The sequence below is a fragment of the Staurois parvus genome, unplaced genomic scaffold, assembly GCF_062004578.1.
Source record: "Staurois parvus isolate SC_StPar_1 unplaced genomic scaffold, SC_StPar_1.0 ptg001162l, whole genome shotgun sequence".
Classification (NCBI taxonomy): Eukaryota; Metazoa; Chordata; class Amphibia; order Anura; family Ranidae; genus Staurois; species Staurois parvus.
The window spans coordinates 8,309,854-8,330,548 of NW_028318958.1; the positions used below are offsets into that span (position 1 = coordinate 8,309,854).

The 20,695-nt window shown below is 48.7% G+C and overlaps 1 protein-coding gene across 6 annotated transcripts in view; it reads right to left on the bottom strand.

Moving 5' to 3' along the window:
- Positions 1–9,457, bottom strand: part of LOC149439062 (protein DOP1B-like) — a 657,792-nt gene extending 648,335 nt beyond the window's left edge. For all 6 annotated transcript variants that reach the window (XM_089659538.1, XM_089659534.1, XM_089659535.1 and 3 more), the window contains exon 1: positions 9,285–9,457. The gene's annotated coding sequence lies outside the window, so the exon portion shown is untranslated. The remainder of the gene's footprint in view (positions 1–9,284) is intronic.
- Positions 9,458–20,695: the final 11,238 nt, after the last annotated feature.

The window sequence follows — 20,695 nt, forward strand, 5'->3', positions numbered from 1 at the left end:
GAGAGCCAGAATGATTGCCAACAACTCCCTATCTCAAATCTGGTAGTTGCACTCTGCAGAGGAAAGCTTCCTGGAGTAGAACCCACATGGAAGTAGGGGTCCATCGGACGACCGACGTTGAGACAGGAGAGCGCCTACTCCCGTCTCGGATGCATCAACCTCAAGGACGAAGGGCAATCCAGGATTGGGATGAGACAGTATCGGAGCCGAAGCGAAGGCGGATTTCAGAGCCTCAAAAGCTACGATGGCCTCGGATGGCCACTCGTGAGGATTACTGCCCTTCTTGGTTAGGTCTGAGAGAGGTTTTGCCAGCGTGGAGAAGTTCCTGATGAACTTCCGATAGTAGTTGGCAAAACCCAAAAAGCGCTGAATGGGCCGAAGACCATTGGGACGAGGCCACTGCAGAACCGCCGAAACCTTCTGAGGGTCCATGGAGAATCCCTCCGCAGAAATGATGTAGCCTAAAAAGGCAACTTGGGATAGATGGAATTCGCACTTCTCAAGTTTACAAAAAAGTTCGTTCTCACGTAATCGTTGCAGCACCTGCTTGACATCCTGGATATGGGACTCCATGGAGGCAGAGTAAACCAGGATGTCATCCAAGTAAACTACCACGCACTGCTGCAACAAGTCACGAAGGACATCATGAATTCCTGAAAAACTGCAGGCGCGTTACACAACCCGAAGGGCATCACCAGATATTCTTAGTGACCGGTTCTGGTGTTAAACGCGGTCTTCCACTCATCCCCCTGTTTGATCCGTACGAGGTTGTACGCCGCCCTAAGGTCAAGTTTGGTAAAGACTGTTGCCCCCTTAAGGCGGTCGAACAACTCAGTAATCAAGGGAATCGGGTATGCATTCTTAGTGGTGATTCGATTGAGACCCCTATAATCAATGCATGGCCTCAATTCACCACCCTTCTTCTTTACAAAGAAAAAGCCCGCTCCTGCTGGGGAAGTAGACTTACGAATGTGCCCCCGGGAAAGCGCATCCGCAACATACTCCTCCATGGCCTTATTCTCCGCAACCGAGAGAGGATACACCCTGCCACGTGGAGGAGTGGCACCGGGTTGCAAGGATATGGCGCAGTCGTAAGGACGATGAGCAGGTAAGGCACCAGCGCGTACCTTATCAAACACGTCCTGGTACTCCCCATAATCAGTGGGCAACGCAGAGTCCGAGGAGGCACACAACACCTTAACCGGCCCACGGATGCACCCGGCCCCACACTGTGGAGACCACGAGAGAATCTCAGCAGTTTGCCAATTGAAGGTTGGATTGTGCATCTGGAGCCAGGGATACCCCAAAACCACCGAATAGTGCGGGGAAGAAATCACCTGGAAAAAGGCCAACTCCCTGTGAACAGCCCCAATAGCTACTTCAACTGGCATAGTCTCGTGGGTAACCTGCGGTGGTTGCAGGGGCCTGCCATCTATCGCCTCGAGAACCAATGGGGTAACTCGAGCCTGCAGGGGAATGGAGTGCTGGGCAGCAAACGAGCTGTCCATAAACAACCAGCCGGCCCCAGAATCTACCAACGCCTGGGCCGTCACCGAGCCCTCCGCCCAAGAGAGGACAACGGTGATCAGTGGCTTATCTCTGCGGAACGCCGGGGACGAGGAGACTCCACCCAAGATCTGTCCCCGACAGGATCTCAGGTGCGAGCGTTTCCCGGACGGACCGGACAGGACTGCCGAAAGTGCCCACCAAGACCACAGTACAGGCAGCGACCCTCCCGACGCCGAGCGACCCGCTCCCCCTCGGAAAGGCAAGCAAACCCCAGCTGCATGGGCTCACCACCAGACAATCTATCCCCAGGAGGTGTGGGAGGAGAGGGAGGAATGGGTGGGACAGAAAACGCAGGTGCCAGTCGATTGGAAGGCCTCTGCAGGCGTTCCTTGAGTGAAGGCCTCTCCCTGAGCCTGGTATCAATCAGGATCAGGAAGGAAATTAGTGCTTCCAGCTCCACAGGCAATTCCTTGGCTGCGATCTTGTCCTTCAATGCATCAGAAAGACCCTGAGAAAACGCAGCCACCAGAGCCTCATTGTTCCAACCCACCTCTGCTGCCAGGGTACGAAACTCTATGGCGTACTCGGCCACGGTCCGTGAACCCTGATGCATAGACATGAGCAGCTTGGCAGCCGAGGCGGAGCGAGCCGGTAGGTCGAATACCCTACGGAAGGCATCGACAAAACCGGAAAATTCGTTAATCACTGGGTCATTCCTCTCCCATAAGGGATTCGCCCAGGCCAAGGCCTTGTCTGAGAGTAGCGATATTAGGAAACCCACCTTTGACCTCTCAGTCGGAAAAGCGTGGGGTATTAATTCAAAGTAAATCCCCACCTGGATGAGGAACCCACGATACTGACTCGGTTCACCCCCAAAGCGCAGTGGAAGAGGGGCTGAACCAGTCATACCTCTGGGCGCCGCGGGTGCCGCAGCAGCCGCGGCGGTAGGCGCAACAAGCGGAACAGCAGTGGGAGCGACCACCGGAGTGACGACCGGCCTAATAACACCAGGAGTAAGGTGCGCGGTGCGTGCCAGCAAAGTTTGCAACGCCTGAGCGAACTGATCCAACAGGAGATCCTGCTGATCCAGTCTGGCGACCAACATTGGAAGTGAAGGCGTACCTGCACCGTCAGGATTCATGGCACTTGTGTAATGTCAGGGCAGGGCTGTGGAACGGACAGATAGGCCTAGTGGCAGGGTAATGCACTGGCTGACGACAACCACCACCAACAGACCGAAGTCCCTCAGGGCGCGAAGTCTAAGTCCCAGGCTGCCCTTCACCAGGGCCCCTGATGGTGGGGATGGACTTGACGCAGCCAGGAACCAGGTCGCGGCCCCCGAGACACCCCGGCTGCGGTAATGTCCGCCGCCAATGGCGTGTAGCTGGTGAGAATGACAATAGCGTAGTCAGACAAGCCGGGTCAACAACAAAGGGACAAAACAGTACAGAACAGTAGACAGAGAATCACAGGTCACGGGCCGGGTTCAGCAACGGAAGGTCAGATCAAAGGGAAACACAGAGAATGGTCTTAGTCACAAGCCGAGTCAGAATACCAGAAGAGTCACGAGCGTATACACAGAGCTGTAGCAAGACAAAGACACAAGACACAAGTGCAAAGAGCATGTGCAGATCCCAGGCTTATATGTACTCAGCCACACCCCTCTGGGGGATGGACCTCAGAGACCTGAAGGCATAAAAGATTCCCATCATGCTCAGCAGAAATCCAAGATGGATGCCAGCACATGGAGTAACATAAACTCTGGGAAAAGGTAGGACCTTGACAAAAACATATCTAATCAAGGTTTTTTTTTACAAATCTAATTTTTTTCATAAATGTAGATAAAAATGTACTCTGCTGCATGTCTTTGATAAAAAAAAAAAATCCCAAAAAGTATATATTGATTGGTATGCATGAAAGTTATAGCATCTACAGTGGATGGGATATATACAGGTGAAACTCAAAAAATTAGAATATTGTGCAAATGTTCCTTTATTTCAGTAATGCAACTTAAAAGGTGAAACTAATATATGAGACTCAATACATGCAAAGCAAGATAGTTCAAGCCGTGATTTGTCATAATTGTGATGATTATGGCTTACAGCTCATGAAAACCCCAAATCCACAATCTCAGAAAATTAGAATATTGTGAAAAGGTGCAATATTCTCGGCTCAAAGTGTCCCACTCTAATCAGCTAATTAAGACATAACGCCTGCAAAGGGTTCCTGAGCCTTTAAATGGTCTCTCAGTCTGGTTCAGTAGGAATCACAATCATGGGAAAGACTGCTGACCTGACAGTTGTGCAGAAAACCATCATTGACACCCTCCATAAGGAGGGAAAGCCTCAAAGGGTAATTGCAAAAGAAATTGGATGTTCCCAAAGTGCTGTATCAAAGCACATTAATAGGGGAAGAGAAAAGTGTGGAAGAAAAAAGGTGCACAAGCAGCAGGGATAACCGCAGCCTGGAGAGGATTGTCAGGAAAAGGCCATTCAAAAGTGTTGGGGACTTTCACAAGGAGTGGACTGAGGCTGGAGTCAGTGCATCAAGAGCCACCACACACAGACGGATCCTGGACATGGGCTTCAAATGTCGTATTCCTCTTGTCAAGCCGCTCCTGAACAACAAACGTCAGAAGCGTCTTACCTGGGCTAAAGAAAAACAGACCTGGTCTGTTGCTCAGTGGTCCAAAGTCCTCTTTTCTGATGAGAGCAACTTTTGCATCTCATTTGGAAACCAAGGACCCAGAGTATGGAGGAAGAATGGAGAGGCACACACTGCAAGATGCTTGAAGTCCAGTGTGAAGTTTCCACAGTCTGTGTTGATTTGGGGAGCCATGTCATCTGCTGGTGTTGGTCCACTGTGCTTCATTAGGTCCAGGGTCAACGCAGCCGTCTACCAGGAGATTTTGGAGCACTTCATGCTTCCTTCTGCAGACGAGCTTTATGGGGATGCTGACTTCATTTTCCAGCAGGACTTGGCACCTGCCCACACTGCCAAAAGCACCAAAACCTGGTTCAATGACCGTGGGATTACTGTGCTTGATTGGCCAGCAAACTCGCCTGACCTGAACCCCGTAGAGAATCTATGGGACATTGCCAAGAGAAAGATGAGAGACATGAGACCAAACAATGCAGAAGAACTGAAGGCCGCTATTGAAGAATCCTGGTCTTCCATAACACCTCAGCAGTGCCACAGGCTGATAGCTTCCATGCCACGCCGCATTGAGGCAGTAATTGCTCCAAAAGGGGCCCAAACCAAGTACTGAGTACATATGCATGCTTATACTTTTCAGCGGTCCGATATTGTTCTATGTACAATCCTTGTTTTATTGATTGCATGTAATATTCTAATTTTTTGAGATTGTGATTTGGGGTTTTCATGAGCTGTAAGCCATAATCATCACAATGATGACAAATCACGGCTTGAACTATCTTGCTTTGCATGTAATGAGTCTATCTCATATATTAGTTTCACCTTTTAAGTTGCATTACTGAAATAAATGAACTTTTGCAAGATATTCTAATTTTTCGAGTTTCACCTGTACTTTAATTTTTATTTATTTTTTATACTAGTGATGGCAGTAATCAGTGACTTATAATGGGACTGTGATAGCGTGGCGGCCAATCTGACACTGGGAAGAAACTAATGACCACTGACATCTCCAGTGGTAATTTAGCACTGCATTCCTTCTACTGACCACCAATGTAAATGAGCATTCTTCCATTTACTTACCTCTCACGTACTGATCGCATCCCTTCTTCAGTACTGACCACCAATGTAAAGGGGCATTCTTCCATTTACTGACCTCTCACGTATCTGACCGCATCCCTTCAACTAACCACCCATGTAAAGGGGCATTCTTCCATTTACTGACCTCTCACGTACTGACCGCATCCCTTCTACTGACCAACAATGTAAAGGGGCATGCTAATCTTACCAGACAGGGCCCAGGTCAGCATTCACTCTGCTGCCGATTTTGCTGCCCTGCCGTTCTACATCCTCCTACTGACCACCGACATACGAGGGCATTCTTCCTTCTAATGATCATACATGTAAAGAGGCATTCTTCTTTCAACTGACCACATATCTAAGGGAACATTCTTTCTTCGATGGACCACCAAGGTAAGCCACCATTCTTCCTTCTACTGACCAGCAGCGTCAATTAGCATTTCTCCTACGGAACACCCATGTTAAGGGTGTTCTTCAATTTACTGAGTTCTCATGTAAGGAGACCCTCTTCCTTCTATTTACCTCCCCCATAAAGGAACATTCCCTACTGACCACATCCCTTCTACTGACCACCAACAGAAGAGAACCTCCTTCCTTTTACTGACCACCCACAACTACCTACTGGTCACCCATTTCTGAGTCCTCCAAACTACAAATACGATCTGAGCCCCGAAGAAGGAGAACTTTCATCCCCAAAGTCATTGCCTGTTCCATGTTGTCTTGTTATGGGCGAACAATTACATAGTTACATAGTTAGTCTGGCTGAAAAAAGACAAAAGTCCATCCAGTTCAACCATAGAAAAAAAAAAAGTTATTATCCTACACCCACAGTTGATCCAGAGGAAGGCAAAAAAACCCAGCAAAGCACGATCTAATTTGCTTCTGCTGGGAAAAAAATTCCTTCCTGACCCTCCTGATCTTTCCCACAATAATGTGAAAAGATTTGGGACTTTTGTTCCGGTGCTCCCATTACACTTTTTATACTTGGGTCTTAAACTTTGGGTCACCTATTTATGGGGTGCTCAGTTTTTTCCTGAGTGGTCCTCACTAGAGCCATGGTTAAATCATCAACTACTGATTAGTGGCTTCTGGTGCCTCATTCATCCCAGTAATCATAGAACATGACTGCGGCATCACTCACACCAAGACAATGGATCGCCATGCGTTATGTCGCATGCTAAGGGCTGTCAATGCAGCACTGTGGACGAAGAATATCAGACATGTGCAAATCGGTGAAGTGCGGCAGGTGTGTTCCCATAGTGCGCTGGGCTGCCATAGACAGGGACTGGCACTGCAATACATAAATGTGCGCATGATGTGTTACTGCGATGTGTGAGCCACTCCGATAGAATGGAGACCCTCATAATAACAAGATCTGATGGTGATCCACACAATAACAGAACCAGAGGGAGACCCTCCAAATATTAGATCCTCATGTAGAACCACATAATACTGGAACCGGATGGAGACCCTCATAATAACACACCTTGACAAGAGATCCACATAATAATAGAACCCGAGGGAGAACCTTTAACACTTCATGTCCGGACACTTTTACCCCCTTCCTGTCCAGGCCAATTTTCAGCTTTCTGCGCTGTCATACTTTGAATGACAATTGCGCGGTCATGCAACACTGTACCCATATGAATTTTTTAGATAAAACTTTATTTTGGTGGTATTTATTCACCACTGGGACTTTTTTTTTTTTGCTATATAAATGAAAAAGTCAAAAAATTTTGAAAAAAGTGTTTTTCTTATACAATTTTGCAAATAATCTGTCTTCATAAAACTTGGCCAAAATGTATTCGGTTATCTTTTTAGTAAAAAAAATTAACCCAAATTAGTTTATAACCAAAAATTATAATTTTTAAAAAAGTTTTGGTAAAAGCAATCATTTATCCTCTCTGGCTGCATTCTTGCAGCCCTTGAGAAATACTGTGAGAGCTGTGATTGGTCACAGCTTGTCACATGGTACAAGGCTGTTGTGAATAGCCTTGTACCATGTGACCTCTGTGATCATTCACAGATTTCACAAGTAGTAAGCAATGATATCAGAAGTGACATCTTGCTTTCTACTATTCATGTGATCACCGATTGGCCAATCAGTGATCACATGATCAGGACTTCACACAGAGGTCCTGTACAGCGATCAGATGTGAATGAAGTCTCAACCATGTAGATAAACAAATGCAAAACATTCTATAGATGAACATGACCTTCCCGTGGTCTCCATCCTCATTATACGTCTTCCAGTCTGGGGGATTCCTATCACAGCTGCTGCAGGAATCCGTAAACCACACCCACATGGCCACACCCACTTATCACTGCACTATATGCACCACATTCTGCCCCATTAGGGTTGTCCTTCTTTGTCAAGTTGGGAGGTGTGTTGTGGGGACCCTCCTAATAGTGGACTCTGACGGAGACCCTCATAATACTGGAAGCTGACGGAGACCCTCATAATACTGGAAGCTGACGGAGACCCTCATAATACTGGAAGCTTAAAGAGACCCTCATAATACTGGAAGCTGTCGAAGACCCTCATAATAACAGAAGCTGATGGAGACCCTCATAATATTGGAATCTGATGGAGACCCTCATAATAACAGAAGCTGACGGAGACCCTCATAATACTGGAAGCTTAAAGAGACCCTCATAATACTGGAGGCTGACGGAGACCCTCATAATAACAGAAGCTGATGGAGACCCTCATAATATTGGAATCTGATGGAGACCCTCATAATAACAGAAGCTGACGGAGACCCTCATAATACTGGAACCTGACGAAGACCCTCATAATAACAAAAGCTGACGGAGACCCTCATAATACTGGAACCTGACAAAGACCCTCATACTGGAACCTGACAGAGACCCTCATAATAATAGAACCTGACGGAGACCCTCATAACACTGGAACCTGACGGAGACCCTCATAATAAAAGAACCTGACAAAGACCCTCATAATAATAGAACCTGACAAAGACACTCATAATACTGGAACCTGACGGAGACCCTCATAATACTGGAACCTGACAGAGACCCTCATAATAATAGAACCTGACGGAGACCCTCATAATACTGGAAGCTGAAGGAGTCCCTCATAATAATAGAAGCTGAGGAAGAACCTCATAATAATAGAACCTGACGGAGACCCTCATAATACTGGAAGTTAACAGAGACCCTCATAATACTGGAACCTGACAGAGACCCTCAAAATAATAGAAGCTGACGGAGACCCTCATAATACTGGAACCTGACGGAGACCCTCATAATACTGGAACCTGACGGAGACCCTCATAATAATAGAACCTGACGAGGACCCTCATAATACTGGAACCTGACGAGGACCCTCATAATACTGGAAGCTGACGGAGACCCTCATAATACTGGAACCTGACAGAGACCCCCATTATAAAAGAACCTGACAGAGACCCTCATAATACTGGAACCTGACAGAGACCCCCATTATAATAGAACCTGACAGAGACCCTCATAATACTGGAACCTGATGGAGACCCTCATTATAATAGAACCTGACAGAGACCCTCATAATACTGGAACCTGATGGAGACCCTCATTATAATAGAACCTGATGGGGACCCTCATTATAATAGAACCTGATGGAGACCCTCATAATAATAGAACCTGATGGGGACCCTCATTATAATAGAACCTGATGGGGACCCTCATTATAATAGAGCCTGACAGGGACCCTCATTATAATAGAACCTGACGGGGACCCTCATTATAATAGAACCTGATGGGCACCCTCATAATACTGGAACCTGATGGGGACCCCCATTATAATAGAACCTGATGGGGACCCCCCATTATAATAGAACCTGATGGGGACCCTCGGCCTGTTCTGTAGCCCCTCATAGAATTCCAGCATGGGTTGTAATGCTTGGTATGGAAGAAGCTGTCTCCCCCTCAGAAGGTGTCACCAGGACAGGGAGTGAAATCTCCTCAGGGATCACATATTGTGATAAGACAGATATCGGTGGTTTCCCCCTCCCCCTCTCTATGGAGCCTGAAAAGCTCACCAAGGGCCCCTCTCCGGATCTGGGGGCCACACCGGGTCCCGAGTGCTACCCCGTCAGCTCTATAGAGGTCCCGGGCATCCGGGTACTGAGCGGACTAAAACTCCCAGCATCCCCGTGGCGGCCTGCACTCCGTCTCCATGGTGACCGGACCTCACCGTACAGCAGGCCACGGGCCCGGCGGTGACGTACCGGGAGAGGGAGGAGCTCCGGGGACAGGCAGCACACCAGAGAGAGGGCCCGACACCGGGCATCTTCGCTCTCTTCCTCCGTATCACCGGCGAGGCTGGGCGTGTCTCAGTCCAACCCATCACTGGGAAGAATGTCTGTTGCATTGGTGTCAGAGGGAAGAATATCCGTTGCATTGGTGTCAGAGGGGAGAATGTCCGTTGCATTGGTGTCAGAGGGAAGAATGTCCGTTGCATTGGTGTCAGAAGGAACAATGTTCCTTACGTGGGTGTCACTGGAAAGACTGCACCTTACATTGGTGTCAGTGAGAATAATATCCCTTACATTGGTGTCACTGAGAAGAATGCTCCTTACATTGGTGTCAGTGAGAAGACTGTCCCTTACATTGGTGTCAGGGGGAAGAACGTACCATATATTGGTGTCAGTGGGAAGAATGTCTCTTACATTGGTGACACTGAGAACGTCCCTTACATTGGTGTCAGAGGGAAGACTGTCCCATATATTGGTGTCAGTGGGAAGAATGCTCCTTACATTGGTGTCAGTGGGAACAATGTCCCATATATTGGTGTCAGTGGTAAGAATGCTCCTTACATTGGTGTCAGTGGGAACAATGTCCCATATATTGGTGTCAGTGGTAAGAATGCTCCTTGCATTCGTTTCACTGTCCCTTACATTGGTGTCAGCAAGAAAATTTTTCCTTACATTGGTGTTGACTGAGAAGAATGTCCCTTACATTGGTGTCAGTGGGAAGATTGCCCCTTGCATTGGTGAAACTGAGAAGAATGTCCCTTACATTGGTGTCAATGGGAAGAGAATTCCTTACATTGGTGTCACTGAAAAGAATGCCCCTCACATTGGTGTCATTGAGAAGAATGTCCCTTACAAGGAGCTTGCCTTGGTGTCATTGATAACCATGTCCCTTACATAGGTGTCAGTGGAAAGAATGCCCTTTATATTGTCACAAGAAAGAATGCCCCTTAAATTGGTGTCATTGAGAAGAATATCCCTTAAATTGGTGTCAGGGAGAAGAATGTTGCTTACTTTGGTGTCACTGAGAATAATGTCCCTTACATGGGTGTCAGAGTGAATAATGACCCTTACATTGGTGTCATTGAGCATAATGTTCCTTTACATAGGTGTCATTGGGAAGAATGCTTAGATTGGTGTCAGATGGAAAAATGGGCCACTGTTCCTTTCATTGATGCTAACGATGGAGCAGTATTTTTCCCACTGACATCAAGAATGGGGTCACTATTCCTCCCACTGACACCAATGATGGGGAACTATTACTCCCACTGACACCAAGAATGGGACACTATTCCTCCCACTGACATCAATGATGAGGCACTATTCCTCCCACTGACACCAATGATGGGGCACTATTCCTCCCACTGACACCAACGATGGGGCACTATTCCACTGACACCAACGATGGGGCACTATTCCTCCCACTGACACCAGCGATGGGGCACTATTCCTCCCCCTGACACCAACGATGGAGTACTATTCCTCTCACTGACACCAATGATGGGGCACTATTCCTCCCACTGACACCAACGATGGGGCACTATTCCTCCCACTGACACCAATGATGGGGCACTATTCCTCCCACTGACACCAAGAATGGGGCACTATTCCTCCCACTGACACCAATGATGGGGCACTATTCCTCCCACTGACACTAACGATGGGGCACTGTTTCTCCCACTGACACAAACGATGGGGCACTATTCATTCCACTGACACCAATGATGGGGCACTATTCCTCCCACTGACACCACTGATGGGGCACTATTCCTCCCACTGACACCAATGATGGCGGCACTATTCCTCTCACTGACACGAATGATGGAGCACTATTCCTCCCACTGACACCAATAATGGGACACTATTCCTCCCACTGACATCAATGATGGGGCACTATTCCTCCCACTGACACCAATGATGGGGCAGTATTCCTCCGACTGACACCAAGAACAGGACACTATTCCTCCCACTGACATCAATGATGGGACACTATTCCTCCCACTAACACCAATGATGGGGCACTATTCCTCCCACTGACACCAATGATGAGGCAATATTCCTCCCACTGACACCAATGATGGGGCACTATTCCTCCCACTGACACCAATGATGGGGCACTATTCCTCCCACTGACACCAGTGATGGGACACTGTTTACTCCCGGTGACACCAAGGCATTTTTCTGCTCCTGCTATCCACAGTCTGCCCCCCCCCCCCCAGTAATGTGGCCCTTTGTTTCCAATATTTGGAGACCTCTGGTTTGGTGGAAACTGATCTTTGAGCATTGTAATCTAGAAGCTCAGATGTGCTTTTCCACTTGCTGCCTTCCTGTGTACATTCCAGGGATCCCGTGTGTAGTAGGTAGGAGGGAGTGGCGTGACCTTCCTCTGATCATTCAGCTGTGTGTGTAGTGTGGCATCCTGTAAGGTCCAGTATGGACAAGGAGGACTTGCACCATCCAGCCATAGACTGGTGCATTACTGAGCTATTGCAGTCGTTAAAGTGACTGCAGAAAGAGATGTGTCAGCACGCTGGAAAATCTTTCTGCAACCGATAGCCAATGAATTGCCACAGTCACTACAGGACTTCCAAGGTTTAGTTCTCCTTTCTGTCTGCAGACTGTCACTTTTTTACATTGTGCCTTAGAAGTTTTCTTCTTGTCTCTTCCTGTCTTGCGAGTAGCTAACCTGCCTTGTGGGGCCCCATAGAGCCCCCACATAGCTCCCCTTACCTGCGCATTTCAGCCGGGGACAGCCTGGTGCATGCAATTTGCTGTCATGCGACCATTATGTGACATCCATTGTGCGTATGCTTCAGCCTGGGGCAGAGGTGCGCATGTGCGGTCATCAGCAGGGATGAAGAAAGGACCGTGTACTCCTGATGTGGGCGGGCATGAGACAGGGGCACGCATGCTCCGTGTTCTCACTGGGGGGTGAAGGACCGTGTACGCCTGATGTGGGCGGGCATGAGACAGGGGCACGCATGTCCTGTGTTCTCACTGGGGGTGAAGGACCGTGTACTCCTGATGTGGGCGGGCATGAGACAGGGGCACGCATGCTCTGTGTTCTCACTGGGGGTGAAGGACCGTGTACGCCTGATGTGGGCGGGCAGTAGACAGTGCACGCATGTTCTGTGTTCTCACTGGGGGAGAGGGACCGTGTACTCCTGATGTGGGCGGGCATGAGACAGGGGCACGCATGTTCTGTGTTCTCACTGGGGGTGAAGGACCGTGTACTCCTGATGTGGGCGGGCATGAGACAGGGGCACGCATGCTCTGTGTTCTCACTGGGGGTGAAGGACCGTGTACTCCTGATGTGGGCGGGCATGAGGCGGGCACGCATGCTCTGTGTTCTCACTGGGGGTGAAGGACCCTGTACTCCTGATGTGGGCAGGCATGAGACAGGGCACGCATGTTCTGTGTTCTCACTGGGGGAGAGGGACCGTGTACTCCTGATGTGGGCGGGCATGAGACAGGGGCACGCATGTTCTGTGTTCTCACTGGGGGTGAAGGACCGTGTACTCCTGATGTGGGCGGGCATGAGACAGGGGCACGCATGTTCTGTGTTCTCACTGGGGGTGAAGGACCGTGTACTCCTGATGTGGGCGGGCATGAAACAGGGGCACGTATGCTCTGTGTTCTCACTGGGGGTGAAGGACCATGTACTCCTGATGTGGGCGGGCATGAGACGGGGCACGCATGCTCTGTGTTCTCACTGGGGGTGAAGGACCGTGTACTCCTGATGTGGGCGGGCATGAGACGGGCACGCATGTTCTGTGTTCTCACTGGGGGTGAAGGACCGTGTACTCCTGATGTGGGCGGGCATGAGACGGGCACGCATGTTCTGTGTTCTCACTGGGGGTGAAGGACCGTGTACTCCTGATGTGGGCGGGCATGAGACAGGGGCACGCATGCTCTGTGTTCTCACTGGGGGTGAAGGACCGTGTACTCCTGATGTGGGCGGGCATGAGACGGGGCACGCATGCTCTGTGTTCTCACTGGGGGTGAAGGACCGTGTACTCCTGATGTGGGCGGGCATGAGACGGGCACGCATGTTCTGTGTTCTCACTGGGGGTGAAGGACCCTGTACTCCTGATGTGGGCGGGCATGAGACAGGGGCACGCATGTTCTGTGTTCTCACTGGGGGTGAAGGACCGTGTACTCCTGATGTGGGCGGGCATGAGACAGGGGCACGCATGTTATGTGTTCTTACTGGGGGTGAAGGACCGTGTACTCCTGATGTGGGCGGGCATGAGACAGGGGCACGCATGCTCTGTGTTCTCACTGGGGGTGAAGGACCATGTACTCCTGATGTGGGCGGGCATGAGACGGGGCACGCATGCTCTGTGTTCTCACTGGGGGTGAAGGACCGTGTACTCCTGATGTGGGCGGGCATGAGACGGGCACGCATGTTCTGTGTTCTCACTGGGGGTGAAGGACCCTGTACTCCTGATGTGGGCGGGCATGAGACAGGGGCACGCATGTTATGTGGTCTTACTGGGGGTGAAGGACCGTGTACTCCTGATGTGGGCGGGCATGATTCAGGGGCACGCATGTTCTGTGTTCTCACTAGGGGTGAAGGACCCTGTACTCCTGATGTGGGCGGGCATGAGACGGGCACGCATGCTCTGTGTTCTCACTGGGGGTGAAGGACCGTTTACTCCTGATGTGGGCGGGCATGATTCAGGGGCACGCATGTTCTGTGTTCTCACTGGGGGTGAAGAACCGTATACTCCTGATGTGGGCGGGCATGAGACGGGGCACGCATGCTCTGTGTTCTCACTGGGAGTGAAGGACCGTGTACTCCTGATGTGGGCGGGCATGAGACAGGGCACGCATGCTCTGTGTTCTCACTGGGGGTGAAGGACCCTGTACTCCTGATGTGGGTGGGCATGAGACAGGGGCACGCATGTTCTGTGTTCTCACTGGGGGTGAAGGACCGTGTACTCCTGATGTGGGCGGGCATGACACAGGGGCACGCATGTTCTGTGTTCTCACTGGGGGTGAAGGACCGTGTACTCCTGATGTGGGCGGGCATGAGACGGGCACGCATGTTCTGTGTTCTCACTGGGGGTGAAGGACCGTGTACTCCTGATGTGGGCGGGCATGAGACAGGGGCACGCATGCTCTGTGTTCTCACTGGGGGTGAAGGACCGTGTACTCCTGATGTGGGCGGGCATGAGACAGGGGCACGCATGTTCTGTGTTCTCACTGGGGGTGAAGGACCGTGTACTGCTGATGTGGGCGGGCATGAGACGGGGCACGCATGCTCTGTGTTCTCACTGGGAGTGAAGGACCGTGTACTCCTGATGTGGGCGGGCATGAGACGGGGCACGCGTGTTCTGTGTTCTCACTGGGGGTGAAGGACCGTGTACTCCTGATGTGGGCGGGCATGAGACAGGGGCACGCATGTCCTGTGTTCTCACTGGGGGTGAAGGACCGTGTACTCCTGATGTGGGCGGGCATGAGACGGGGCACACATGCTCTGTGTTCTCACTGGGGGTGAAGGACCGTGTACTCCTGATGTGGGCGGGCATGAGACGGGCACGCATGTTCTGTGTTCTCACTGGGGGTGAAGTACCATGTACTCCTGATGTGGGCGGGCATGAGACAGGGGCACGCATGTTCTGTGTTCTCACTGGGGATGAAGGACCATGCATTCCCAATGTCCTCTGACCATGATGATGTCTACAGCGCAGGATTCCTGCTCTTCCATACCGAAAGTTCAGGGAAGTGGCACTGAGCCATAAGGAGTGAGTGGCTGTTATGACTACAAAACGTAAGAGATCAGGGATAATAATACTTGATGCTGCAGCTTTCCTTGGTGATAAGTGAAAAAAGAGGAAGGTTTAATGCCGCTTCAATATTCCTGGATTTTCCAGAAAGAGGAGAAGCCAAGGCGCCTGCAGAAAGAGAAGGAGCTCCAGGAGGTGGCGCTGTCACACTACAAGCGGGTGCTGCTGAGGTCCCACGGCCTGGAGCCTTAGAAGAAACTTATGGTGCAGAACGGACAGAACATGGAGGTATGGACATGGCAGCCGGGGACAGCGCCCCACTATGGCACACTCAGATTATTGCATCTCTGTGGGGAGATGGCTGGGAATAAATGTGACACAGATTGTTTAATCCCCTCCCCTCTCTCACCAGTACACCCCCTATGGAGCACAACAGATTTTATATAGAGCTGTCAGATTACTTCATATCAGTCCTTAACCCTCAAGGGGCATACAGTCTAAGGGCCCTAACTCCCATTCATACACATACTAGGGCCAATTTATACAGGAGCCAATTAACCTCCCAGCATGTATTTATAGTGTGGGAGGAAAGCAGAGTACCTAGAGGAAACTCACACAGGCACAGGGAGAACATGCAAACTCCATGCAGTTGGTGCCATGGTTGGGATTTGAACCAACGCCCCCAGTGCTGCCAGGTGGAAGTGCTAACCATTCAGCCACTGTGCTGCCCAACGTTGTCATTCCTTCAGATAACAGAGTGATACATACAAGGCTTTCTTTCTGAATTTTCTCTTTCAAAACTGAACTTTTTTATTCACTTCTGAGACGAAAAAAAAATAACAAAACCAAAAAAATAAACAAAAATAAAGTATTCATTTGTCTTGTTTAAATGCCACTAAAATGATGATTGTAATAGAAAGCATTGCTAATACAAAGCATGTGACTGGATGGAGCACTCGGTCTTTTTCTGCCGTCACTTTTCCATGTTTCTATTACAAAGTTATTTTCTAAAATGTTTGTAAACTTTGTAAGTGCTTCCCTTCCCCCGACTGTGTATACACGGCCCGGTATGGAAGCCATGACACCGGGATCATGCCTGAGGCTACAACCATCATCCCAGTATCATTTGTTAGTGCCGGCGATTCTCCTTAGAGTAAATGTCATCTGAGCGGCTAAACAGCCTCTGGATAACTTTTACAGATTGCAGAAGGGGGTCCCCCCCTCCCCCGCTGCTGACACCTTTACCAGGCTCTCTGGAGTGATCAGAGAACCTGGTGAGGATGTGACCGGCAGCATCTGGCTCTGGGCACACAGTGAAGGAATGAATGTTGTTCCTCCCATTGTGTGACATCAGAAAGTGATGACAATGTTGTCACTTCTGGTTTCGGCTCTTTGGTTTACTGGCCGGTTACTGGCCGGTGAAGCAGCCGACCAGATCGATCGATCTTTGTTTGATCGGCTGCATTGGAGGCTAGAGGATAAATGGGGGGTCTAATAGACCCCAGATCTCTCCATAAAGAGGACCTAGAACTGCCTATTGCTGTCACAAGGGGTGTTTACATTCCTTGTGATAGCAATAAAAGTGATAAAAAAAAAAATTAAAGAAACTAAAAATAAAATAAATAATAAATGTAATACCAAAAAATGTTCAAGCGCCCCATCCTCCGCCATGCACACATACAAAGGTGAACGCAGGCATTGTTCCTTCACACATATGTAGACAGTGATCACACCACGCATGTGAGGTATCACCGCAATTGTCACAGTGTGAGCAATAATTCTAGCCCCAGACCCAGTGTCACTCTAAACTGGTAACCTGGAAAGGGTTTTAAAGCATCTCCTATGGACAATGTAAACTACCGCAGTTTGTTGCCATTCCACGGGCGTGCGCAGTTTTAAAGTGTGACGTGTTTGGTATCTATTTACTCGGTGTAACATCATCTTTTATGGTTTACAGAACAAATGGTGTTATATAGGGGTTTATTTACTAAAGCTGGAGAGTGCAAAATCAGACTCACTTCTGCATAGAAACCAATCAGCTTCCAGGTTTCATTGCCAAAGCTTCATTGAACAAGCTGAGGTTAGAAGCTGATTGGTTTCTATGCAGAAGGGAGTCTGATTTTGGACTCTCCAGCTTTAGTAAATAAACCCCATAGTACCTGTGTGCACTAAAATTCATTCAAGTGTATTTTTTCAAAAACTCAGTTTGAAAAGCAGCTGCACAACTACCGTGTGACATAAAAAACTGCAACACCCACCAATTCATTCTCTAGGAACTTTGCTTAAAAATATAGAATGTTTGGGGGTTCTAAGTAATTGTCTAGCCAAAAAAATGATCATTTTTACATGTAAGAGAAATGTCAGAACTGACCCAGTAGGCAAGTGGTTAAAATGTGACACCAAAAAAAGAAGAAACAAAACAAATAACAAGAGATGTGAGGTTGTGACAGACTGAGGCGAGGTTCACACCTATGCACGTCCCCTTTCATCTGTCTGCTGTGCTTTTTGTGGTGCGTTTGCATTTTTGCACTTGCTTTTTTGACGTTATTTTTTCTTTATGCATTTTCATGGGTTTTATTTTGTTTTTGTTTTTTTGGCTAACTTGTTGCTGGGCAGAATAAAGCGTTAGTAAACCACAGCTTGCAAAAAAAAATCCCCTGCAAGATAATATAAAGTGCTAATATGCATCTCATCCTACCACACTGAAGGTTTGTGAGCTCCATCCATCTGACTAGCCGAGCCTTGATGATGTCACTCCCACGCATGCACACGGGAGTCTCGGGCCACGGCACAGTGCTCTAAAGGAACTGCACGGGTATGCACATGCACCGGCTGTCAAAACAGCAAATATTTCCTCAAAGGTGAAGGTTTAGCAGATATGTATATTACCTCCAGGGAAGTCTTATTATAAGCTCACCTGTAGGGAAAAGACACAAAAGGGAGTTTACTTCCACTTTAGAAATGCAGAAAGAATAAAAACTGCACTCCATGCGTTTCTGCAGCCTCTCCATTGAAGTCTATTGAACCAAAATGCACCGTTTTACATTAAAAAAAAGTCCCCGACCCTTCCCAGAAATCGCAGCGGTTACATACATGGAGATGAGAACTTCACCCACAGGAGATCATGTGACATGGACTGCAGTGCATTTCTGCAGAACATAGAACGCACCGCAAAACGCTGAGCTGTGAACCTACCCTGAGGGATGTCCCCACTGGAAGGCTGGGAGGTTAGGATGGCGGAGGCTGAGGCATATCGCCAAGTCAGTGATGGGAGATTACACTGTGGTCGATTGTGGCGTGTCCCCAAGGACACACTGGGAGGTTAGGTTGTGGGAGATGGTGGAGTGTAATACTGGCAATACTTGGAGGTTAGGTTGTGGGAGATGGTAGAGTGTAATACTGGCAGAACTAGGAGGTTAGGTTGTGGGAGATGGTGAAGTGTAATACTGGCTGTACTAGGAGGTTAGGTTGTGGGAGATGGTGAAGTGTAATACTGGCTGTACTTGGAGGTTAGGTTGTGGGAGATGATTGAGTGTAATTCCGGCAGTACTTGGAGGTTAGGTTGTGGGAGATGGTGGAGTTTAATACTGGCTGTAGTTGGAGGTTAGGTCGTGGGAGACGAAGTGTAATACTGACAGTACTTGAAGTTTAGGTTGTGGGAGATGAAGTGTAATACTGGCAGTACTTGGGAGGTTAGGTTGTGGGAGATGGTGGAGTTTAATACTGGCAGTACTTGGAGGTTAGGTTGTGGAAGATGATGGAGTTTAATACTGGCAGTACTTGGAGGTTAGGCCGTGGGAGATGAAGTGTAATACTGGCAGTACTTGGAGGTTAGGTTGTGGGAGATGGTTAATTGTAATACTGGCAATACTTGGAGGTTAGATTGTCGGAGATTGTGAGGTGAAATTCTGGCTGTACTTGGAGGTTAGGTTTGTTGGAGATTTTGGAGTGTAATACTGGCAGTACTTGGAGGTTAGGTTGGGGGAGATGGTGGAGAGTAAAACTGGCAGTACTTGGAGGTTAGGTTGTGGGAGATGGTGGATTTTATTACTGACAGTACTTGGAGGTTAGGTTGTGGGAGATGGTGGAGTGTAATACTGGCAGTACTTGGAGGTTAGGTTGTGGGAGATGGTGGAGTGTAATACTGGCAGTACTTGGAGGTTAGATTGTGGGAGATTGTGAAGTGAAATTCTGGCTGTACTTGGAGGTTAGGTTTGTTGGAGATTTTGGAGTGTAATAATGACAGTACTTGGAGGTTAGGTTGTGGGAGATGGTGGAGAGTAAAACTGGCAGTTGGAGGTTAGGTTGTGGGAGATGTTGGAGTTTAATACTGGCAGTACTTGGAGGTTAGGTTCTGGGAGATGGTGGAGTGTAATACTGGCAGTACTTGGAGGTTAGGTTGTGGGAGATGGTGGAGTTTAATACTTACAGTACTTGGAGATTAGGTTGTGGGAGATGGTGGAGTGTAATACTGGCAGTGCTTGGAGGTTAGATTGTGAGAGATGAAGTGTAATACTGGCAGTACTTGGAGGTTAGGTTGTGGGAGATGGTTAATTGTAGTACTGGCAGTACTTGAAGGTTAGGTTGTGGGAGATGGTGAAGTGTAATTCTGGCAGTACTTGGAGGTTAGGTTGTGGGAGATGGTGGAGTGTAATACTGGCAGTATTTGGAGGTTAGGTTGTGGGAGATGGTTAAGTGTAATACTGGCAGTACTTGGAAGTTAGGTTGTGGGAGATGGTGAAGTGTACTTCTGGCAGTACTTGGAGGTTAGGTTGTGGGAGATGGTAGAGTGTAATACTGGCAGTACTTGGAGGTTAGGTTGTAGGAGATGGTGGAGTTTAATACTGGCAGAACTTGAAGGTAAGAATGTTGGAGATGGTGAAGTGTAATACTGGCAGTACTTGGAGGTTAGGTTGTGGGAGATGGTGGTGTGTAATACTGGCAGTACTTGGAGGTTAGGTTGTAGGAGATTGTGAAGTGTAATACTGGCAGCACTTGGAGGTTAGGTATTGGGAGATGGTGGAGTGTAATACTGGCAGTACTTGAAGGTTAGGTATTGGGAGATGGTGGAGTGTAATACTGGCAGTACTTGGAGGTTAGGTATTGGGAGATGGTGGAGTGTAATACTGGCAGTACTTGGAGGTTAGGTTGTAGGAGATTGTGAAGTGTAATACTGGCAATACTTGAGTATTGAGTGCAGTTATGAAAAGGGTCCTGTGCAGGTTTGTAGCGGTGCCTTCCAGACCTGCAAGTGACAGAGTAGAGTGACATGCGGAGCTCAGTGTTTTGCTAGTGACAGTAGTTTTCACAGTCTGGAGGGGTTTGCTCACTGATGGCTGTCGGGAGGCAATTGCCCAATGAGGTTTGTCGAGAGGGTTTGTGTTTCCGATTCAAGTCTATAGGAAGCGATTTCCCATTCAAGTCAATGGGGCGCAACTTCCCATTCAAGTCTATGGGGTGCGATTT